Genomic DNA, 21,030 nt, shown 5'->3' on the forward strand with positions numbered 1-21,030 from the left:
TCTTCCATCTTCAGATGCCAACCACTCAATCCATGCCATGTGCCATCCTCATGCTAGCTCATTAGTTTGCTCACCTGCGTGTATACAAAAAGTTAGCTACGTTGAGTGAGTTCTAGTTAATCAAGCAACTTATCATACGACCACTACATGCATTATATACGTATCCGAAGACACATAGTCCACTATCTAACCTGCTCACCTTACCACTTAACCTCTTATTTACTCCTACAGCTTAGCCACTTTAATAACGAATAACGTTATGTCACCTTGCCACTTTAATAACGAATCACGTTATGCCACTTTAATAACGAGTAACGTTATGCAACTTTGCCACTTTAATAACGAAGTCACGCATAGGCTTACCATACCACGTACTATCGTCATGCCACTAACACCCTTACTAGACCCTTGCTACTTCTATCACGCCCTACCTCTACTTGTCTACAACACACTACACTTTATATCATTACATCATTTACATAATAACCAAGTCACATCACAACATTTACACACACTAATAACCACTTGGGGATCATTCCCGAATGACGGTATGCGCAATATCCGAAGATCGTTCGCACACCGAATAACGTTGCCTTCCCTGTCTACACGTGCAATATCCGAAGATCGTTCACGCACTAACAGACATCCATTCATAACATATATAAATATATCACATTAACATTATAGCATACACTTACCACTTAAGGTAAGTGTATTCACACTTCACATCGAGTATGCACACAGCCCCGAAAGCATAACAAGGAAGTGGGGCTAGAAACTCACCTGAACTCGGTTACGTTCAGTGCTAAAGGTTATTCCTTTCTTGAGTTGTGCATGACTAACTGTATAGTAATTACATGTATCAATTAACTATCACTACTCATCGTATTTCTAGTTGAATTATATCCCACAATGGACGGGGGTCCGGGGGCAGCGCCCCTGGCAACGGGGTCGAGCTGCCAGGTCAGCTTGGAAAAATTTTATTTCTATTAACTGTCTTAACACATTTTCCATTAAGATTATAAATTATTATTTTATTCACCAGCACATTTTCTATAACGAATTAAGCCTAATTCGTTATCAGATCACAGTCTAATTCGTTATCTAGCACATGATCTGATTCGTTATCCAGCTTCGTTGTCCTGATTCGTTAGCCGATTCGTTATTCTAGTTCGTCATCCTTCAAAACGAATTGGACCTTTATAACGAACTAGTCCTTTAATGAACCGAATCCTTAAGGAACTGAACCCTTAACGAACTGGGGTTCATTCGTTAGTTCTTCCTTAACGAACTACTTAACGAATTGGAGCTTCTTCGTTACTTATCCTTAACGAATGACTTAACGAACTGCTTCTAGTTCGTTACTTCCTCTTAACGAAATGGATTAACGAATTTCCTTCTAGTTCGTTAAGTCACCGCTAACGAACTAGGGTTAGGTCAGAATGTTAGAGAACATTCTCTGACATCCTTACCTCGTACACCCAACTCCGGCGCCGCCTTCGCCGGAAAACCGGGATATCGCCGGTAAAACGATATTTCAGCCGTTTCACCACCGTTTTTACTGTTTTTCGTCCCGTTCGATCCAGATCTGAGCTAGGGTGACCCCTAAGCTCATCTTAGGTTCGGTTTATACCCGATTCCACCCGGATCTCACAACTTTAACAGTTTAAGGTGTCGGCCCGTCGTTTCACGACTATATCTAACGGGTTTGGATCTCTACAATATCATACTATCATTACCTTGGTTGGGAACGGTTTTCTTCTTGGTTTCGACTAGAGAGAGAAACTAGGATGAGAGAGAGAGAGAGCTAAGTGTGTGTTTTTGTGGTGTATGGAATATGTGTGAAATGAATGAAAAATGGGAATCTAAGGTTTATATAATTATGGATCATGGGCTTAAGCCCATGGTCTCTTCCTTCTTTCCTAAGTCCATAACCCATATCCATTACCCAACACTAGCCCGACCCATACTAACTCCTACTTATTTAAGTATTTCCCGCAACCCGAGTAAACTTCCTCACTGACAATAAATAATATATTTAATATTATTTTAGAAATTTCGGGACGTTACATTTTCAGATGCATATTTAAGGTATGTTGCATTACTTGAGGTTGAAAATGGGTGGAGGTTTTATGTCAAGTATGGTCATCAAAATTGTATTATTCCAGTATTAATATGATTCTATAAATAATTTATGAGCTTTTATGCGTTAAAAGAAAGAGAGATGGATTGTGCATAACAAATTTTATTTCCTCAAAAGTGATTCACCATCTTTGTTTCTTGCAGCTAGTCGGCGTGCCCTGTTTAAGCAGTTTGGGTACAAAGATAATGGTTATCAAAAGGAACTTGAGCGTATCGAGAAGGTTTGTTTCACACTTGAGAGTTAGCTTTGCTCAATTATCAACTTGAAAGTTAACAAAATTTTTACTATACATGTGCTTTATGAATTATGTTATAGGTTTTGCCCCGTTAATTGAAAAATACCAGAAATATGGAAGGGCAATGAGCATGGGAATTAATCATGCTAGTCTTTCAGACCGTATCATAAGCTACTCTGGTGATTCTTCTAGGGGAATAGGAAGCAACTTTCTTCCCATTCTTTATGTTTCTCTTAATTTCCTCTAAATTGTCACTTACATCACAAAATTTGATTTAATCTCACAGGTTAAATCTGCAGTTCAGTTTGCAAAAGCATGTAGAAAACCATACTTCCATAACTTTGTATTTTCAATGAAAGAAATTTAGCAATCGGGTTAAATGGTTGACGCGGGATCAACATTACACAACCTTTTTAGCCATAAAAGTTTGCCGGCGATGATGTTACCTAATCCTCTCGCTTTCTTATTGTTGATGTCTTGAATGGGTTAAACCTAATTGGGTTAAACGAATTTCTTTTTTTATGATTTTGCAACCCGCCGCAGCTACATAGAGGTCTTAATACGTTATGGTTACGTTTTTACACCCCGCCGCAACACAACGGGTAAAAATAGTAGTTTCTCTACAAATTACATACCACAAATCTCTAGACCATGAAATCACTCATATCCAACAGAACTTCTTGTGCACGAACACTGTATGTTGGTCGGTCAACTTTATCATAAAATTAACATATTATTATTATGTATTGTTACATGAACATGTAATCTTTAGTGGTAAGAGGACAACTTAAACTTATTTTAACATGCTCATAATATGTTTAACCACGAAGATACATCAATTGCCTATGTGGGTAACCAGTGACGGATTAATGAATTTTTTTTAGGAATTTTTTTCAGGCGGTGCACTACTTTTAGATACTTCAATTCATGAAATCGAATATAAATATTTCGGGTCAGCTCGATGGTTCAGGTCGGTTCGTTACATAATAAAAAAGACATCATCATTTGAAATTAACAAATCTATAATATTTATACAATGGTCTTTACGAATTAAAAAAAATACTTATAGTTGTTCCCTACGATTCTTCATATTTTGAAATTATTACATAATATAAATACAATCATTCGGCCGGATGCCCGGACTACTAGAGGAAGAAGGTGTAGCGCCTGCATAATCATGGTGGAGAGGGGAGAGAGGTAGTGGGCGGTGTTTGTAATTGCATCTTTGTTTAAAAGTTTTGGTTTATGAAATCATGAAAATTGCATAAAAAATAGTGTAAAATGGATTTGAACCCTAAAAGGCTACATAGACAAAAAAGAAAAGAAAAAAACTAGTGTAAAACGGATTTGAACTCTAAATGTTGCATAGAAAAAAAAGCAGTGTAAAATGGATTTGAACATGCGACCTTCAATTTACCAAATCAAAGACTTATCCACCAGACCAAAAGCTTTTATTTAAATTATTGTGGTTTCTTTCTAATTTATAAGATGGTTCACTATATTATTTTTTATATACTAATACACTATTATTTTGAAACTCACTAACTAGTTGGATCCGCCAATGTGTGTAACTATATATGATCCTTTTGGATTCCTTGCATTTTAGGTTATGAAGCTACTTAACCTAGTTCAGCTAGTTATGCATATTATGTCATCACTCCAAGATCAAATAATATAGTTTATGAAAAGACTTGGTTTTTCAATCTAATATGGGTTAGCGGTGGATACCTGTTTGCCTTCTATTTTAATGTAAAAGAATATTTTTCTAAGCTACAATTATAAATGGAAGTGAGTTATTTGTAAGAAGTGTGAGAAGTAATATCGGGTGTTGGATGTGATCATCTGATGGTGGATATTGTTAGTGTGTTTTTTGTTCGGTGTGTTTTATTTTTTTAAGGGTAAATACCACTTCTTACACTTCTTATGATAGTTTTACTTCTTATTTTAACCTTGCTCTCTCTCTCTCTCTATCTCTCTCTCTCTCTCTCTATATATATATAGGGTAAAAATCCTAAGAGAACCATTTAGAAATTGAGAACTTTGAGAACCATTTTGAGCAAAAAAAAAAAACCTCAAAAAAAAAAGATTTAAAAAATTATAAAACAAAAAAAAACAAAATTTTCAAAAACTAAAAAAACCAAAATTCTTATATCTCATTCCGGTTTCATAAAAAAAACTTCGTATTATACACATGTATAATTTCATTTAATTTCTAGTTACGTAATGTACACATATGTATATTATCATTTACCTTAAATTGTATATATGTGTACAAAAAACATGTTTGTACATATATGTACATATTATACATATGTGTATAATTTAGCAAACCGAGACGTTTTTTTTATGATACCGGGATGATAAATAAGAACTTTGATTTTTTTACTTTTTTCATTTATGCGTTTTTTTATGTTTTATGATTTTTTTTTAAATTTTTGGCTTTTTTTGTGGTATAAAATGGTTCACAAAATTCTCAATTTCAAAGTAGTTCTCACATGATCCTAATCCAAGGTTAACGTACAAATGAAATTAACGTGCTAAATGTGAGAATCAAGTAGAGTAGTTATATATACAGGTAGAGTAATTATGTAATTATACTATAGAGTAATTATGTAATTATGTCATAAAGTAATTACATAATTACTCTACCTGTATATATAACTACTCAAATTGATTCTCACGTTTAGCACGTTAATTTCATTTATATAGGATGCAGTTACCGTACGCTAATGCCTTAACGTACGGTAGGTACTCGAGACGCTCAAAGGCAAAAACAAAAAACGCTCAAAAAACTTAAACGCTCAAAAAACGGTATTTGTGAAAAAAGTAAAAAATTGATCGATTAACCATCCAAAACTGTTTTTTCGGTGAACAAATGATTGATTAGATATGTATTGACGATTCCGAGATGTTTGGATGTGATTTCGTGGATCGATTCGTGAAAAAATAGATTCACGTACATAATGTACATTAAGGCATTAGTGTATTGGATCTTTTCACTATATATATAAAAGAGTTCAAATAAAAAAACAATTGTTTTATGAGAAGTGTAAGAAGATTTTAAAATAAACTACACCACCTAAATAGGACACTATACCATGTAAATAGGAAATTATACAAGTTTTAGAAACTAACAATCTTAACCATTAAATCCTATATCCAATGGTCTACATCTATTTTTATGTTTCTCAGAAAATTATTGTTTTTTTTAACATTAACCCTACTATGTATATATATATATATAGAGAGAGAGAGAGATAAAAGATCAAATAAGAAGTTTGATTATCTTAAGAAGGCTAGGAAGGAGGGTATTTTTGTCTAATACCTTAATATTGAAAACCCACTTAATTTAATTCCAAAAACCCACTTAATTAAAACCCACTTAAATTTTCACTTATCTCCTACAACCACCACCGCCCACCGCCACCACGTTGCCGGAAAAGTCTTCGGAAATTTCATCGGAAAATAAAACACTATGAAAAACACAATGAAAAAGACACAATATAAAAAACACAATGGAATAAACACTATGAAAATAAAAACACAATGACAAAAACACAATGAAAAACACAATTAAATTACACAATGTAAAAAAACACAATGCAAAAAACATTATGAAAAATAAAACACACTTGTATAACACAATTTTGGTAAAACACACTTTGTAAAAAACCCACGATTTTTTTTATTTTTATATAGCAATATGGTATTCATATAAAAGATAAAAAAACATTCGTTATTATGGTGAAATTGTTTTGAAAAAAACATGTCGTATAAAAAAGTTATGGGCGTTTTAAAATGATGGGGTATTTGACATGTGCCTTGCATGTGGAGAGAGAAAGTCAATAAATGTGTTATCCCTATTATGCCCTTATCCTTGTTTTATACTTTATGATCTCTCTAATATAATCTCAACCATTCAATTTTAAAATAAATAGACAAGATTATTTCCTATCCTTCTTAAGAAAACTAATCTTCTTATTATAACTTAACCCTATATATATATATATATATAGGGGTGGGTTACTGTACAATAATCAGTTATCGTACATTAGGTACGCGAGCTCTATAAACGTCGATTTTACGCGATGGCATAATCGCAAATAACCAAATCTAATTCTACAATCTAATTCATCAATTGATTCATCAGATGTCCATCCATATCAATATAATTCAATCGTCGATCCATATCAAACTAATCTACAGATTGACATCAAACTAAATTGAGTTATCTAAACCTAAAAAATGTTCGTTACCTGCGAATAAACTTCAAACACAATCAGTCAATTTTTTTTACAATTAAACAAACGATTGTTGTTTGTTCTTCAATGTTTCGCCTAATCATACATATTTGAGCCTTCAATTTTACAATTGCAACTTATTTTGAATGTTAACAAAACTGAAGACACTGTACATTTAAACGTTCTGACAAAAAACGAACACGTTTAAACGTTCAAGTTTAAAAGTTCTGTACCAAAACTTTAGAAGTTCTAACAAAAACATCAATCGATTATGGAATTGCAGAAATAATGCACTCAATCGAGCTCTGATTAGGGTTCAAAATATTATGTTTAAACGTTCTGAAACAAAACTGAAGACCTTTAAACGTTCTGGCCAAAAAAAGAACATTTTTAAACGTTCTAATACGTTCACAGATGTTCTGGGTGTTAAAAAAAATGAACATTTTTATACGTTCTAATACGTTCTAAGAAGTTACGCGTGTTCAAAAAAGTTTATAATTTGTGATAAAGTTTAAGTTTAGAAGTTTTAAGAATTTCTGAGTGTTCAAAAAAGTTTAGAAGTTCTGGGTGTTCAAAAAAGTTTTGAAGTTCTGAGAAGTTCCGGGTGTTCAGAACTTCTAAAACTAACCAAAAAAAATAATTAAACACATGTAAACATGAAATTGAACACTGAAATCACTTCATATAATCTCATAATCATCAAACAATCGTCAATCGACCGTTAATTGATCATTGATTCGATCATATGAACCAAATATGGAACGTTTGCAACTGGGTTTCTGCAAAACTCAAAATTGATTAATTGAAACTTCAAATTGATGATTAATTGGACCAATTTCAAAGTTTAATTGATCAATTAGATCAATAATTTCAATTTCAATTGGTCAATTTTATAAACTGACATGTGAGCAACGATTGATGGTTGTGTCGGAAGAAGATGGTGGTCGCGAAGGTGGATGGTGGACGGAATCGTTGAACGGCGATAGTGAAGGTGGACGGAATCGACGGGAGAAGAGGTTGACGGAGGCCGGCTCGCGTAATTGTGATTTTATGGTTATTGAAGATGGACGTCTGAGAATATCACGTACCTATTGTACGATAAAGGATTTTCGTATTCTATCCTTTATCTGTCTATATATATATATATATATATATATATAAAGGTATCTTATGTAAAACACATAACCCTTGCACAAAATACAAACGCCTAACACATATAAGTATCTTCCAAATGAAAACATTGTTCAAATGGGAACTTTGCCCTCGTTACTATTAAACATCCAATGGATCATGTTTACCCACTTAAATTAATTAAAGAATAAATATATAATGTTGACAAACAAATTGATGATGTCATTTTTAATGGTGCTAGTTGACATATAAAAGGATTATGAATATGAATGTTAATTCCAACCGAACAAATCACCGTCGTCTTGTCAAATGAGTTTTTTTCTTTAATGATGTTGACCTTTTAATAAACCTAATTTTTTATGAATAAAAAAAATTTATATTTGATACTTTATGATTTTAAAATTACAAAATACGTATATGGCATGATTTATTGTTGTTTTCCAACACATTAATTCTCATATTGTTAAAAGAAACAGGGAGAGTAGCAAAAAGCTAACCCAAAGTACAAACACCAACTAAAACAAACACCAAAAAAAAAAACACCAGGATAAACTTAAAAAGAGAACTTACACCATTCTTCTCTATCTAGCCCGACCATCTTCCCCCCTATGTTTCACCCACATAAACGAGAGATGTTTAGTATCTTCCTTTAATCTATTCACTGATACTATAGTCTTATTAAAGAGTGATTCATTGTGTGCCTTCCACAAGTACCAAGAGCCGTTAGTATAATAGTTTGGATGACTTTCTTCTTTCCTTTTTCAATCCTTGGATTAAAGTGTTCTTTAAATAGATATCTGATCTCGAAAGCATACATCAGGCGAATTCTACACCAATTACTTATAAACTGCCAAATGATCGGAGCCACATAGCACGAGAAAAACACATGTTCCCCCGATTCAAGTTCATAATCAAATAATGGGCAAACCTTAGTTATTTCTATATCACACATCTTTGGAGAGCATCCGATGTTTGAATTTTACCCATTTATGCACGCCAACCGTACAAGCTTACCTTGAGGAGAACCCATTTACACCAAGCCATTGCAAAAATAGATGTACTTGGGGGTATGAACTTCAAGAACCGATTTGCAAGATCTAGCGGAAAAGTCCTTGTTTGTTTCTAAATTTCACTACCACTCATTCTTACCGAGCCCAAGGGTCAAGCCCGAAATCAAATCCAAGCATTCCCATAATTCTTGAACTTCACAGTAAGTCATCGGTTCCCTCCCCCACGTCCATCTCCATCCATTAATGGACGAGCCCTCAACCATTTTATCCCATAAAGTACACCGTTACATTAATTTTCATTAAGTTTTGCAATAAGTATATGAATAGCTATGATTTATATCTTTGTTTTTCTTCTTATTTCGTCATCCGTCTTTTTTATATATATAATTATGTGAATACTTATATACAACATAACATTATTTAAAAAAACAAAAAAAAATATTTATACAGTTAGTATATAATGTCTAGTGCTAGGGTCTTGTATTTTGTATATATTTCAATTTGGAAAATAGGATTCAATGTAAAATGAAGGATAAGAACATATACATGCGTTTATATATATATATATATATACACACGGCGTATATGTTATACGCCATATATGTCATATATGGGTATATAAGTCTATAACACTATAAATAGTGTTCTTATCCGTTCGTTAACAAGTTTAGTGAATTCCCAACTTCTCTCATTGTCATATCCATTGTAATCATTAACATTTGATGATATAGTAGAGCTTAATTGTTAAAGTATTCCTTGTGTATTTCATCTCGCATTATATTCCTCACTATATGTTAAAGAGAAAATATATTTCATGTCGATCCTGATAGATTCGATGTCTTTTCAAGTGGTATAAGAGCTTTTAGGCTCGTATTTGCTTTGAGAACACACGGAATTGGCTATTTCATGTTCGTTTGAATACTGTTTTCACAATTCACATTTATTTCATCATCAAAACTTTATCAATTCTTCACAAACTGTTCGTCTATATACCGTGCATAATCCTACAAAATTTCAGATCAAAACAAGCCTTACTTCATTATCAGTTTGAAAAAATGATGGTCTCCGTGTATTATTCTTTCAGTAGATAAGTATATCGGATAAGTTAGAACATATATGGCGGAAAACTTGTGTGCTTATACGCCGAATATACAGATACGGATCTAACATACTTATACGCTGGGTTGCTGATTCAAAGACTTATACGTATGTTGGGTTTCGTGCAAACTTATACGTTGTGATCATACTTATACGAACAGTGGGTTATTTGATTGATTTTTGAATTTTCACAAAAATGGAAGATTTAAGTGCGTATGTGACACAACCATCAACTTTACTTCAAAATCTTAATCTTGAGATTGAAATGGGAACTTATAATAAGCCACCAAAGCTTCTTAGAATGGAAGATTATCCAAGTTGGGTCGACAAGTTTGAAACCCACGTTCAAGCCGAGATCTATGATACTTGGATTACTGTCGAGGAAGAAAACCTGATCCCAAAGAATTAAGATGGAACAAGTTGCTGATTATCACAAATTCCTAAAGCTGACTAAGCGAGGTTTCTTAGAGAGAAGAAGCTGCTGAACTTGTTTCAACAAGCAATAAAAGCCGAGATCATTCAATTGCTTCAGCACAATGGCTCATGTTATTCGATCTGGCAAGCACTTCTCAACAAGGATAGTGGAAACCCGGATATAAAGAAATCTAAGATGGCATTGCTCAAGAAAGAGTTTGACATATTTACCATGGTGAAGGGTGAATCATTTGCCCAATTAATCAAAAGATATTGTCACTTGGGGAATGAAATGAAAAGGATGGGCATTGATAAAGAGAAATTTGAGTACATTGGCAAGTTGACCGATGCTTTACCTGAAGATTGGGAAACATTTATTATGATACAACAATCTAATCCATTTGCTTATGTTTGACTCACTCTAGCTCGTTTCATCGAAAAGCTAGAAGCACAAGAATAGGAATTGAGAAAGAAATAGAAGATGAAGAATACCTCTATTGCTCAAGATATTGGATTTTATTTAAAAGTTCTCAATCCGCAGTACCTCAAAACCCGAAGATTCAAACTGCTTACTGCACTGAAGGAGCTCCGTTTGTGTGTAATCTACATAGTGGATCAGAAACTCCACAAACACCTCATTTTCAAGTTGCTATTCTGGAACCAAGACACCAGATCAAACCTCTCAACCGCAAAGTCAAAATTTAGAAGTTTTACAAATTAACATTGTGGTAAACAATAAGAAAAACAATGGTCTTACAGCTGACGACGTCATTGAACACATGGCTTTTCTAGGATATGTTCTAGAATCTTATGAATGTCTGATAGCTGGAAGGATCGACAATTATAACATGAGTAAAGAGGTATTTCATTCTGGTTGTTGCCACCAAGTCTCTTGCTCCTATTAAGCCCAGCCTTAGTAATTGATCATGAGGAATTGGAGATGCTTGATATTAGATGGTTCATGGCAAGTGTTATCCGATGAGCTCAATGTTTCAAAGAGATTACTGGGAAAAACTGCTTGTATGGAACTTCATCCAAATTAAGGTTTGATAAATCGAAAGTGAGATGTTTTCGTTGCAAAGAGAAAGGTCACTTCAAAAGAGAATGTACAAACATAGAAGTGGGTGATAATAGTGCCAATCCATTTAGAAGAGATCACAATTGTCAAGTGATCTATCACCAAAATTCTTCTCACCATGCTGAATCTTCCAACTCTAGGAAGAAACCTAAAGTTTCTCCTACAAAATCTTATCATGCTGCTGCCCAACTTGATGAAGGATTTAATTGGAACAACTACGTACAACAAGCAAACGTAGTGGAGCTGATCAAAGAGGAGATTACTGCTGAGGTTGTTGCTGAGGAGGTAGTTGCTGATGTGTTGATTGAGGAGGCAAAAGCTGTAGAAGATGATGCCATCATCTAGGATATTACTGATGAAGCTGATGATGATGAGGAATATGAGCAAAGATCTTATGACAGGATTCATCCTGTTCCCTCTGATTTCTTTCAATCTATTTTACTACATGATATTCTTGAAAGTTTTGAAGGTTGGTTTAATAAAGAAGAAATTCCCCATGGTAAAATTGATTTTGGGGATGATAACATTGAAGAAGAAGATGTCAAGATTCAAGATAAAAAAAATGGAATCAATGAAAGAGAATCTGGAAGATGCTGATTTGTCTGATTATTATGAATTAATGGCAAGTTAGGTAAACTCTCAAACTAATGTTTTTAAATGTGAAAAGTGTGAGGTTGGTTGTGAAGAGTGTGATTTTAAAGATATTGAAATTAAAACTCTTAAAAACAAACTATGATAATCTTTTTCATGTTTTTAACAAGATAAAAGACCCTTATGATGAACTCCAGAAGTGTGATAAAACCTTATGGACAAGGATTTTACAATATGAGAAACAATTCCCATTCTTAAACACACTGTTGAGGATAAACAAATTGCCATCAATCGCCATATTGATGAGAATATCGCTCTTAAGCTTGATTACAGTCGCTTAAGATTGAAACTGAGCATGTTGATTTAAATTTTAAGAGTTACAAGGCCTCATCATATGTGCTTGATCATATTATTCCCAAACAAGCTAGTATTGGTGTTGGGAATAAGCAAAATGATTGGGATATCATTATGTTCCACCTCCTATTAGGAATTCCTATGTTCCAAAACAACCTGATAGGTTTGTTAAGGCAGTGAATGTGGAAATTAACACTCCACTGAATGATCCTGAGACATTTTTGCCGAAGTCGATTGATGTGAACTTTTTAAAATCTGTTGATAGTTTTGAATGTGAAAGTGAAGTCTATGTGAAAGTTGTTGAGAATGTGTTATGTGCTGTTTTTCCTACTTAAATTGTTAACTGTAAAACTGGTATGCATGAACCTAAAATCGAGTCTAAAAGGTTTGCTAAAACAAGTTTCTATCCTATGAGGAAAAATGTTGGTTTTATGGAGGAAAACCAAAAGATGTTTTCAAGAAAATTGTTTTTGTTAAAGGTGTAACAGCTGAATCATAAAAAGAAGCAATTTTTCAAAAACAAAGTAATCAAGAGTTTTTCAAGAAAAAAGAAGAACGTGATCGAGTCTTGAATCATACTTCACCGGTTGAAAAAGTAGTTGACTGGCGAAGATGCTTTAACTGTCACGAATTGGGACACATGTTCTATGCGTATCCTAATCGATTCCGACATGATCATATTTAAAAGAAAGTGATTAAGAAACCGTTGGTTAAAACTGCAAATGTGAAACATACAACTCCACTGAAATTTGTTCCTACAACAATTCTCAAAATACATGTGGATGTTGCACCAACCAAAAGTGTGTTTGAAGTTGGTGAGAGTTCACAATTGCAAAATCACAAGTTCTATGTAAAGAAAAATTTTGTTGGTAAAAAATGGGTGGCTAAGTCTAACAAGAATGATTTGAAGTTGCCTAATGTGTTTGATTGTGATAAGTCGGAGAGTTCAAGTGTAAGTTCAAAAGTTGATACTTGATCAACTGATTGTGAGATTGATGAATTTTTGGAATATGAATTGTCTGATAAATTCAAACAATCCAAGACCAAGAAGGCTTGGGTTTCCTGGTTACACTAAACTGTTACCTAGTGTGTAGGAGCTCTCAATATCCAATGACTCCCATTGGATAATGGATATTGGAGCTTCTAGACATATGACCGGAACTCTTCATTTGCTGTAAGATGTCAAATCTATTTGAGGAGGTTATGCTGGGTTTGCAAGAAACCAAGGAGGTCAAATAATGGGAAGGAATTTTGTTAAACAACATGGTTATGTTTGACAATGTCAATTACATCACAGAGCTTGAGAACAATTTGTTAAGCATTTCTCAAATATATGACAAAGTCTTCTCAACTCATTTTACGAACAAAGAGTGCATGATCTTGAAGCCGAGATTCAAGATACATGATGAATCGATTCTAATGAGAGCACCTCGTGAGAATGAATTATATGTTCCCAATATTAGTGTTGCTTCAACTTTAAATCGAACCGCTCAATGTTTCGTATCCAAGGCGTCTGAGAAGGAATCTGTTTTATGGCATAGGAGAATGGGACATATTCATGTGAGAAAGATGAATTATTTGGTTCATAATCATCTTGTTGATGGAGTTAATGTCAAGGGTTTCATCTAAGCGAGGAATGTTTAAGTTGCAAGAAAGGAAAACAAAAGAAGAAATATCATCTGTCAAAGGTGCTCAATTCGATCAACTAACCTTTTCAGAGACTTCACATGGACTTATTTGGTCCTCTTAATATCAAAAGTATCACTGACGAACTCTATTGCTTAGTGGTTACTGATGATTATTCGAGTTTTTCATGGGTAATGTTCTTGGAGTCCAAAGAAGAGACGTTTGAGAACTTGATGATTCTTTTCAAAAAGTTGGAAAAGTTGTACAAATTGCCTATCAAAAGAATTTGAAGCGATAATGGAACCGAGTTCAAAAACAACAAGATGCTTCAATACATCAATGAGCATGGTATTCTTCATCAATTTAGCGCACCTTACACTCCACAAAAAAATGGGGTTGATGAACGAAAGAATAAAACTTTTATTGGAATGGCAAGAGATATGCTTTGCGATACAAAGTTACTGGTTAACTTTTGGTCCGAGGCTGTTGTCACACCCCAACCTACGGCGGAACATGGCGGGGCGCGACATTAATTGTATCATAGCTCAGAAGACACTATGTAATTACACGTGTCAATATCTAAATTATTGTTTCACATAAACCATACATTAAAGCACAATAATACATAGTTCTCAAAACGAATACATATATCAATAACAAACTTAAATTAAATAGCATTCTTCACATCATTGAGCAACCTAAGGTATCACTACTTCTACAATCTTGAAGTCATCCAATAAAGCTACCTGCGCCATGCGTGAAAATACATATATTTGTCAACATAAAGTTGAGCAAGTATACCACGGTTTTGAGTATATATAATAATAAAATGACAATTCCACGCGATAATCATAAATCACTACAATTAGTGTAACAATAAATAAGGTTGTCTTTTCAACCGAATCACATAGATAAAGGTTTACTCCGACGGCGTATGATCATACTAATGAGGATGATGATGAGGATGAGGATGAGGATACCAACCAACATAAAACAGTAAACACATAGTCACATTTGCACATATCAATTAATCGAGCAATTTCAATTATGCATATAATAGAATCGTAGTGAAAACAATAATTTGATTGTGAACGAATAACGCCCCCAAAAATGTAAAACGGTAAAAAGGGGGATGTGGATTTACTTACTTTTAATGAGGGATAACGAGGACGAGATAATAAAAGAAAATGTTAGGATGGAAAATTGATCAAGCTTCCCGAGATTTTCCGAAAATTAATCCTAGTTGTTAACGATAAAGCGAGTTAAATATAAAAGACAAAATAATAAGATGGATTTTGGGTTTCAATGAGGTTATTAATCTTGTTGTCATTTTATTAACGTTTTAATTATTACTATTATTATTATTAGTATTTAATCATCATTATTATTAATTATTTTTGATAAATAAGATAATTATTATGTAATATATATAAATTTAACATGGAGTTTTAAAAGAGATTTATTATGAACAATTTAATTTTGGTTTTATCAAAATATTGGATTATATGTAAATGTAAAAATCTGATTAAAAAGGTTTTAACAATATAAAGCTATAAAAACCGGGTTTCGCGAGACTTAGAGGTTCGGTTTTAAGAAAATAACATTTATTACTTATTATATTTTATAAACAATAAACAAAAGGAACCGAGTTTTAGGATGACGGAAAAACGACTCAAAGTGTCAGTTTATAATATTTAAATGATTAAGGATTTATTAACATTAAAATAAATTAACATTTAAGTAAATTTAACAAAGAAAAGAAAAAGAAACAAAAAAAATAACCCAAAACGGGCTGGGTCGGGTTCGAACCCGCGACCCATCATGTGTTAATTAGCAGACCAACCAACTGAGCCAACATGGCCAGTCGTTAGATATTGCAGATCCGAAAATATATATAAACATGGTTTAAAGGAACATGAAACCAAGATTATCCAATTGGATAATATGGTCCATGTTTGATCAAACAAGTTTAGGGCTATTGCTCTATGAGGAATCGCGATCCTAGCCATACCTTTTAATTGAATTAGAACAGCGGTTATGATGGTGTAATTAGTCGAGCTAGTTGCGGCCAAGGGAGGGATAATTTGAGTGACGGGATGATAGTGTAAACGAAGTTGAGTTTAGGGGAATTGTTGGCGACGAGGTGAAGGCTGATTCTGCAAGTTTAATTGAACCATACGAATGGATTATATAGGATAGCTAGTTAGGGTTTGCTTAGGGTTAAATATGGTTAATTGATCAAATTATGAACGAATTAACGCGTGTTTACTAAATTTGGGTGTCGGTTAACGGATTATACGACCGAATATGCTATATTCCATATTTGATTTGATCAATTGAGCGGGAATTGAAGTTTTTGAAGCCATTGGGGTGCATCGGATCGGGTTGAGGGTTTGGGTCAACCGGTCGGACCAGGGGGGTGGGTTAGGGTTATTTTAAAATATTATTTTAATACCAGAATTTACATATCAGGCCACTGAAGTTTGTAGATGGAAACGACAATGGGTTAAAGTTTGTGTTTGGGTGAAAGTTGAAAGTTTTAAATATGTAACTACTAAATAATAAAACTAAGACAATAAAAATAGTTAATATATGCGTCGGTTTTATTAAATGAGTGACCCGAACCCTTAAACGGGTCGGGTATAATTACAAGAATATAAAAAATGAAAAACCGAAATGTTACAACTGTGGCTTCTTCTTGTTACACTCTTAATCGTGTTCTGATAGTGAAAACGTTTGTGAACCACATAAAACTGAACCTAAAGTGGCTTGAACCTTTTGGGTCACAATGTACGGTTCTAGATCCATATGGAAAATTTGGTGCAAAATCTGTTGAGGGATTCTTCATGGGGTATGCTAGTAAGTTAAGACGTGTATTTCTTCCTAGCATAAACCAGATCATGCAAGTACAAAATGTTGGCTGTCAAAGATACAACATCCCAACTCAGAAACCTGGGGTTGCTTGGATGTTTGATTATGATAACATGTGGAAATGTTTCAACATTCCAGAAGAATATCTGTCTGATGAAGCAGTAGCTTTATTGTTTCAAAAATATATGGAAGATGATTATGTTGAAGATTCAACTCCTGAAGTTTCACTGTTCAATGTTGAACCTATTCATCAAGACTCTATCTTTAAAGAAAGTCCTATTGCTACTCCTACTACACCTTCTTTTGATGATGGAGAAGAACATGAAGATGTTATTCACCTTGGTTCAAACATCTACTCAAAGTTCAAGTGAGGTAAATTTTGAAGAGAATGTTACAAATCTACCTCAAGATGTGAGTGTTTCGTCCAGTGTTGTTCCTAGAACGTTGTCAAACCATCCAGAGGATAACATTATTGGAGAATTAAACACGGGGGTTCGAACGAGAAGTCAAATAGATCAAATCCTTCAATGTTTTTATACAAAGGTTTCTCCAGTGTAGAATCGGTTCTTATTCAAAAGTTTTATTCCACAATTTGAACCAAAGACTTATAAAGAGGTGTTAACCGAAGAAAGTTGGGTTAATGCGATTCAAGAGTAATTACAACAATTTGAGAAATTGGGTGTTTGGAAGCTTGTAGACTTGCCCGATGAAAAAAAGTGTATTAATACTAAATGGGTGTTTAAGTGCAAGCGTGACAAATATAGGGTAATTGTCAAAAACAAAGCTCGGTTAGTCGTTATCGATTTCCATCAACGAGTAGGAATCAAATGAAATGAAGTCTACGCTCCCCTAGCTAGACTTGAACCAATCTGAATTTTTCTTTCATTTGCTTCGTGGAAGGGATTTAAAGTTTAACAACTTGATGTGAAGTCTGATTTCCTTAACAGGAAACTTGGTGAAGAAGTCTATGTGGGTCAACCGCTGAGGTTTGTCGATCCGATCCACAAAGACAAGATGTACTTACTCGATAAAGCATTGTATGGTCTACATCAATCCCCGAGAGCTTGGTCTGAGACATTATCTCAACACCTGTTGGATAATCAATTTATTCGAGGAACGGTTGGTTGTACACTGTTTACCGAGGAGGTAGATGGTCATCTGTTGCTAGTTCAAGTTTATGTTGATGGTATCATATTTGGGTCAACCAATGATGCTTTATGCAAGGATATTGAAGCTGTAATGAAGTCTAAGTTTGAGATGAGTGCTATGGGGGAGATGAACTTTTTCCTAGGACTTCAGGTGGAGAAATTACCAGATGATATCTTTATTCACCAAACGAAGTATGTCAACGACATCCTAACGAAGTTCAACATGGCTGATTCAATTGCAATTAGCACTCCATTACCATTAATTCATGGAATAGGTCCTGATCCCACCGGGGAGAAGGTTGATCAAATGATTTACCGCTCAGTGATTGGTTCTCTCATGTATTACATGTATCCTACATGCTTGTGTGTCTGATATCAATCCAATAATAAAGGTCTCGCACCGGATATTGTTAAAATGATACTTAGGTATCTAAAGGGATGTCCTGGAATCGGTCTGTGGTATCCTAAAAATGATGACTTCATGCCGAGAACTTATTCTGATTCGGATTATGGAAGTTGTAAGCTGAATGCCAAATCTACAAATGCCGGATATCAATTCTTTGGCAGTAGGTTGGTCACATGGTAATGCAATAAGCAAACTACCATTTTTCATTCGACCTGTGAAGCTGAATATGTAGTTGCCTTCAGTTGTTGTTCTCAGATTCTTTGGATTCAACAACAGATGCACGATTACGGTTTGCATTTTCTGACCACACCTATTTTGTAAATAATCATGCAACTATTTCTATCACTAAAAATCCGGTAATCACTCTAAAACTAAACCCATAGAAATACGGTATCACTTCATTCGTGATTGTTACGAAAAGAAGTTGATAACCGTAGATAAAATTCACACTGATGAGCAAAAGGCTAATCTTTTTACTAAAGCTTTTGATAAAACAAATTTTTGTATTTTTTAAAGCTAAACGGTATTAAGAAATTGGGCGGTGGTAAAGAGGGTGATACCGAGGTGATGGATTCCGATCACTGTGACAAATTCATCAGAGTCAAATTTGTTTTTGTAAATATGTTTTTCAAATTGGTTTTTGATTTTAGGGGGGGGGGTGTATTTTTTCGAAAATCCAAAAATATTAAAATATTTGAAAAAGCCAAAAACATTTTAAAAATGATAAAATGTCAAACACATTTAAAAAATTGCTCCTCAAAATAATTTTTTAGAGCAAAAAAGGAAGATGATAGTACATTGATCTATTTGTTCCAAATCAAGTAAGAAATAAGCTTAAACGTCTGTGTGCTTAACTGTATTAGTGCATTGGTAGGCTTTAAAACAAACAAGTAAGAAATAGTATTTGATACAAACTTAGTTAGCCTAGTTGAAAGGGGGTTAGTTCTCTATCAAAAGTCTTGGTAATGAATGCAGAAATATAATAGTCTGTCATCCTTAAGCCTTATGTTACAGCATGATCACCAAAATCAAAATCTTGAAATGGTTTAAGCTTCTAGTTAATAATTGGATCATCAACGGTGTATAGTCTTATGGCCTTAAATCATTCATTGATGGGATGCTTCAAATTTCTTAACACCATTGAGTCTTTATGCGGTTTATCATATGGGTATACACAAATGTGAATATTAAATTGCTTTATAAGAGAACCCATTTTAAGTCATTAAACGTGATCACTGATGTACTTTGTACAAATTCATTACTGACTTGATCATCCACGCTGTTAGACATACATTGTTTCTCCCTCGCGCATCTCTTAATACCAGTAAGAAACGGACCCTAGGGGATACATTGTATGCAAACCATACAGATGAAATCGTGCATACTCATTCATGGTCAAGGAAATTTGGGGTATTTCTTGATAACGGGGGTATATCTTGTTGTGAAGGTTGTTGCTAGTAAAAGTATTAAAAATTTAAATATTTTGATCTGCTAGTTCTAAGGTTTAAGTCAAGATGTGGTGACATGGTAAAAATCAACATAAACCTGAATCAAGATTAGAGACTGATAATCCTGATATTGTGTTCTTAATTGAATCTTTAATTATATCACTGAAATTTCTGAATCATTTGTTTAAAAGTTTAAGTGGACAACAATACCAATGACTGACTTAACGCCATAAATAATAAAGCTGAAAAATGAAACTGTGATGGAAGGACAATTTGATCAATATGATTCCCTGCTCAAACTCACAAAAACATGTACTTGCTTATGTGTTTGTAAATAGTTTTGAAACTTGTTGCTTTATATTTACCATATTATATAAACCAAAAATATTTACATTTTCTGAGTTATTTTCGACTCTTGATGAATGGGATACTATCAACTGGATGAAATACCAGGAATGTTAACTGAGCTTATGTTTCAAAATTCATTTCGAAATTGGCTAAAATGTTAATTTTTTAAACAAAGGTCATTAAGTTGGAGTTGTTTTTACAAAGTTTTTTCAAAATTGTGCTTATTTAAGTTATAAACGTTTAATCAAGGTCATTAATTTGGACTTGGTCAAACTCGAGAGTCTGAATTTTACAAAAATGTTAGATTGTGAGATACGGGAGTATATGTATTTGTTACTTATGCGGGCGTATATGTTATTATAAAATATACGGGCGTTTATGAAAGTGGATAAATATGAGTTATCCGGACGTATATAGTCTGTTACGTGTTATATATCAAATACTATATACTGCAAAATGTCTAGTGGGGTGACTGTAGACAGTATTACCAAGGGTGCCGGTAGATTGTAGGTTCCCAGCCGGATCTACACAGGAGTATCTCGTAACACAAGGGTGCGGAATCCCCAAGTATTACGATACGAGCGTAAGATATATTAAACGTTGAGACGATACGCAACCACACGTTACAATACTAATAAAACACGTTGTATTGCAACCCTTAACACGTGATATCACAAATCACAAATACATGTTCTGGAAATCCTTAAACAAAACAAGCCGAAGTTGAGGTTAAATACACCTCGACAACTTCGCCTAACATGTTAGGCGAAGTTGTCCTAACTCGCTTGTCCACAAGTTCGCCTACATCCCAGGCGAACTTGTGTGACACAATATCTAAAACCAAATCAAACAATCTAACTCGATTACAGACACATACAAAACACTAGA

At 33.9% G+C, this 21,030-nt stretch overlaps 1 long non-coding RNA gene across 1 annotated transcript; it reads left to right on the forward strand.

Annotated features, from left to right (window-relative positions):
• Window positions 1–2,104: 2,104 nt before the first annotated feature.
• Window positions 2,105–2,722, forward strand: LOC143571700 (uncharacterized). The gene is made up of 3 exons (XR_013142141.1): window positions 2,105–2,139; window positions 2,287–2,363; window positions 2,459–2,722. It is a non-coding gene; the product is annotated as an uncharacterized LOC143571700 (long non-coding RNA).
• Window positions 2,723–21,030: the final 18,308 nt, after the last annotated feature.

The sequence above is a fragment of the Bidens hawaiensis genome, unplaced genomic scaffold (genome assembly GCF_021521415.1).
Source record: "Bidens hawaiensis isolate Kalapana, Puna unplaced genomic scaffold, B.hawaiensis_p1.1 tig00025541_1, whole genome shotgun sequence".
NCBI classification, from domain to species: Eukaryota; Viridiplantae; Streptophyta; class Magnoliopsida; order Asterales; family Asteraceae; genus Bidens; species Bidens hawaiensis.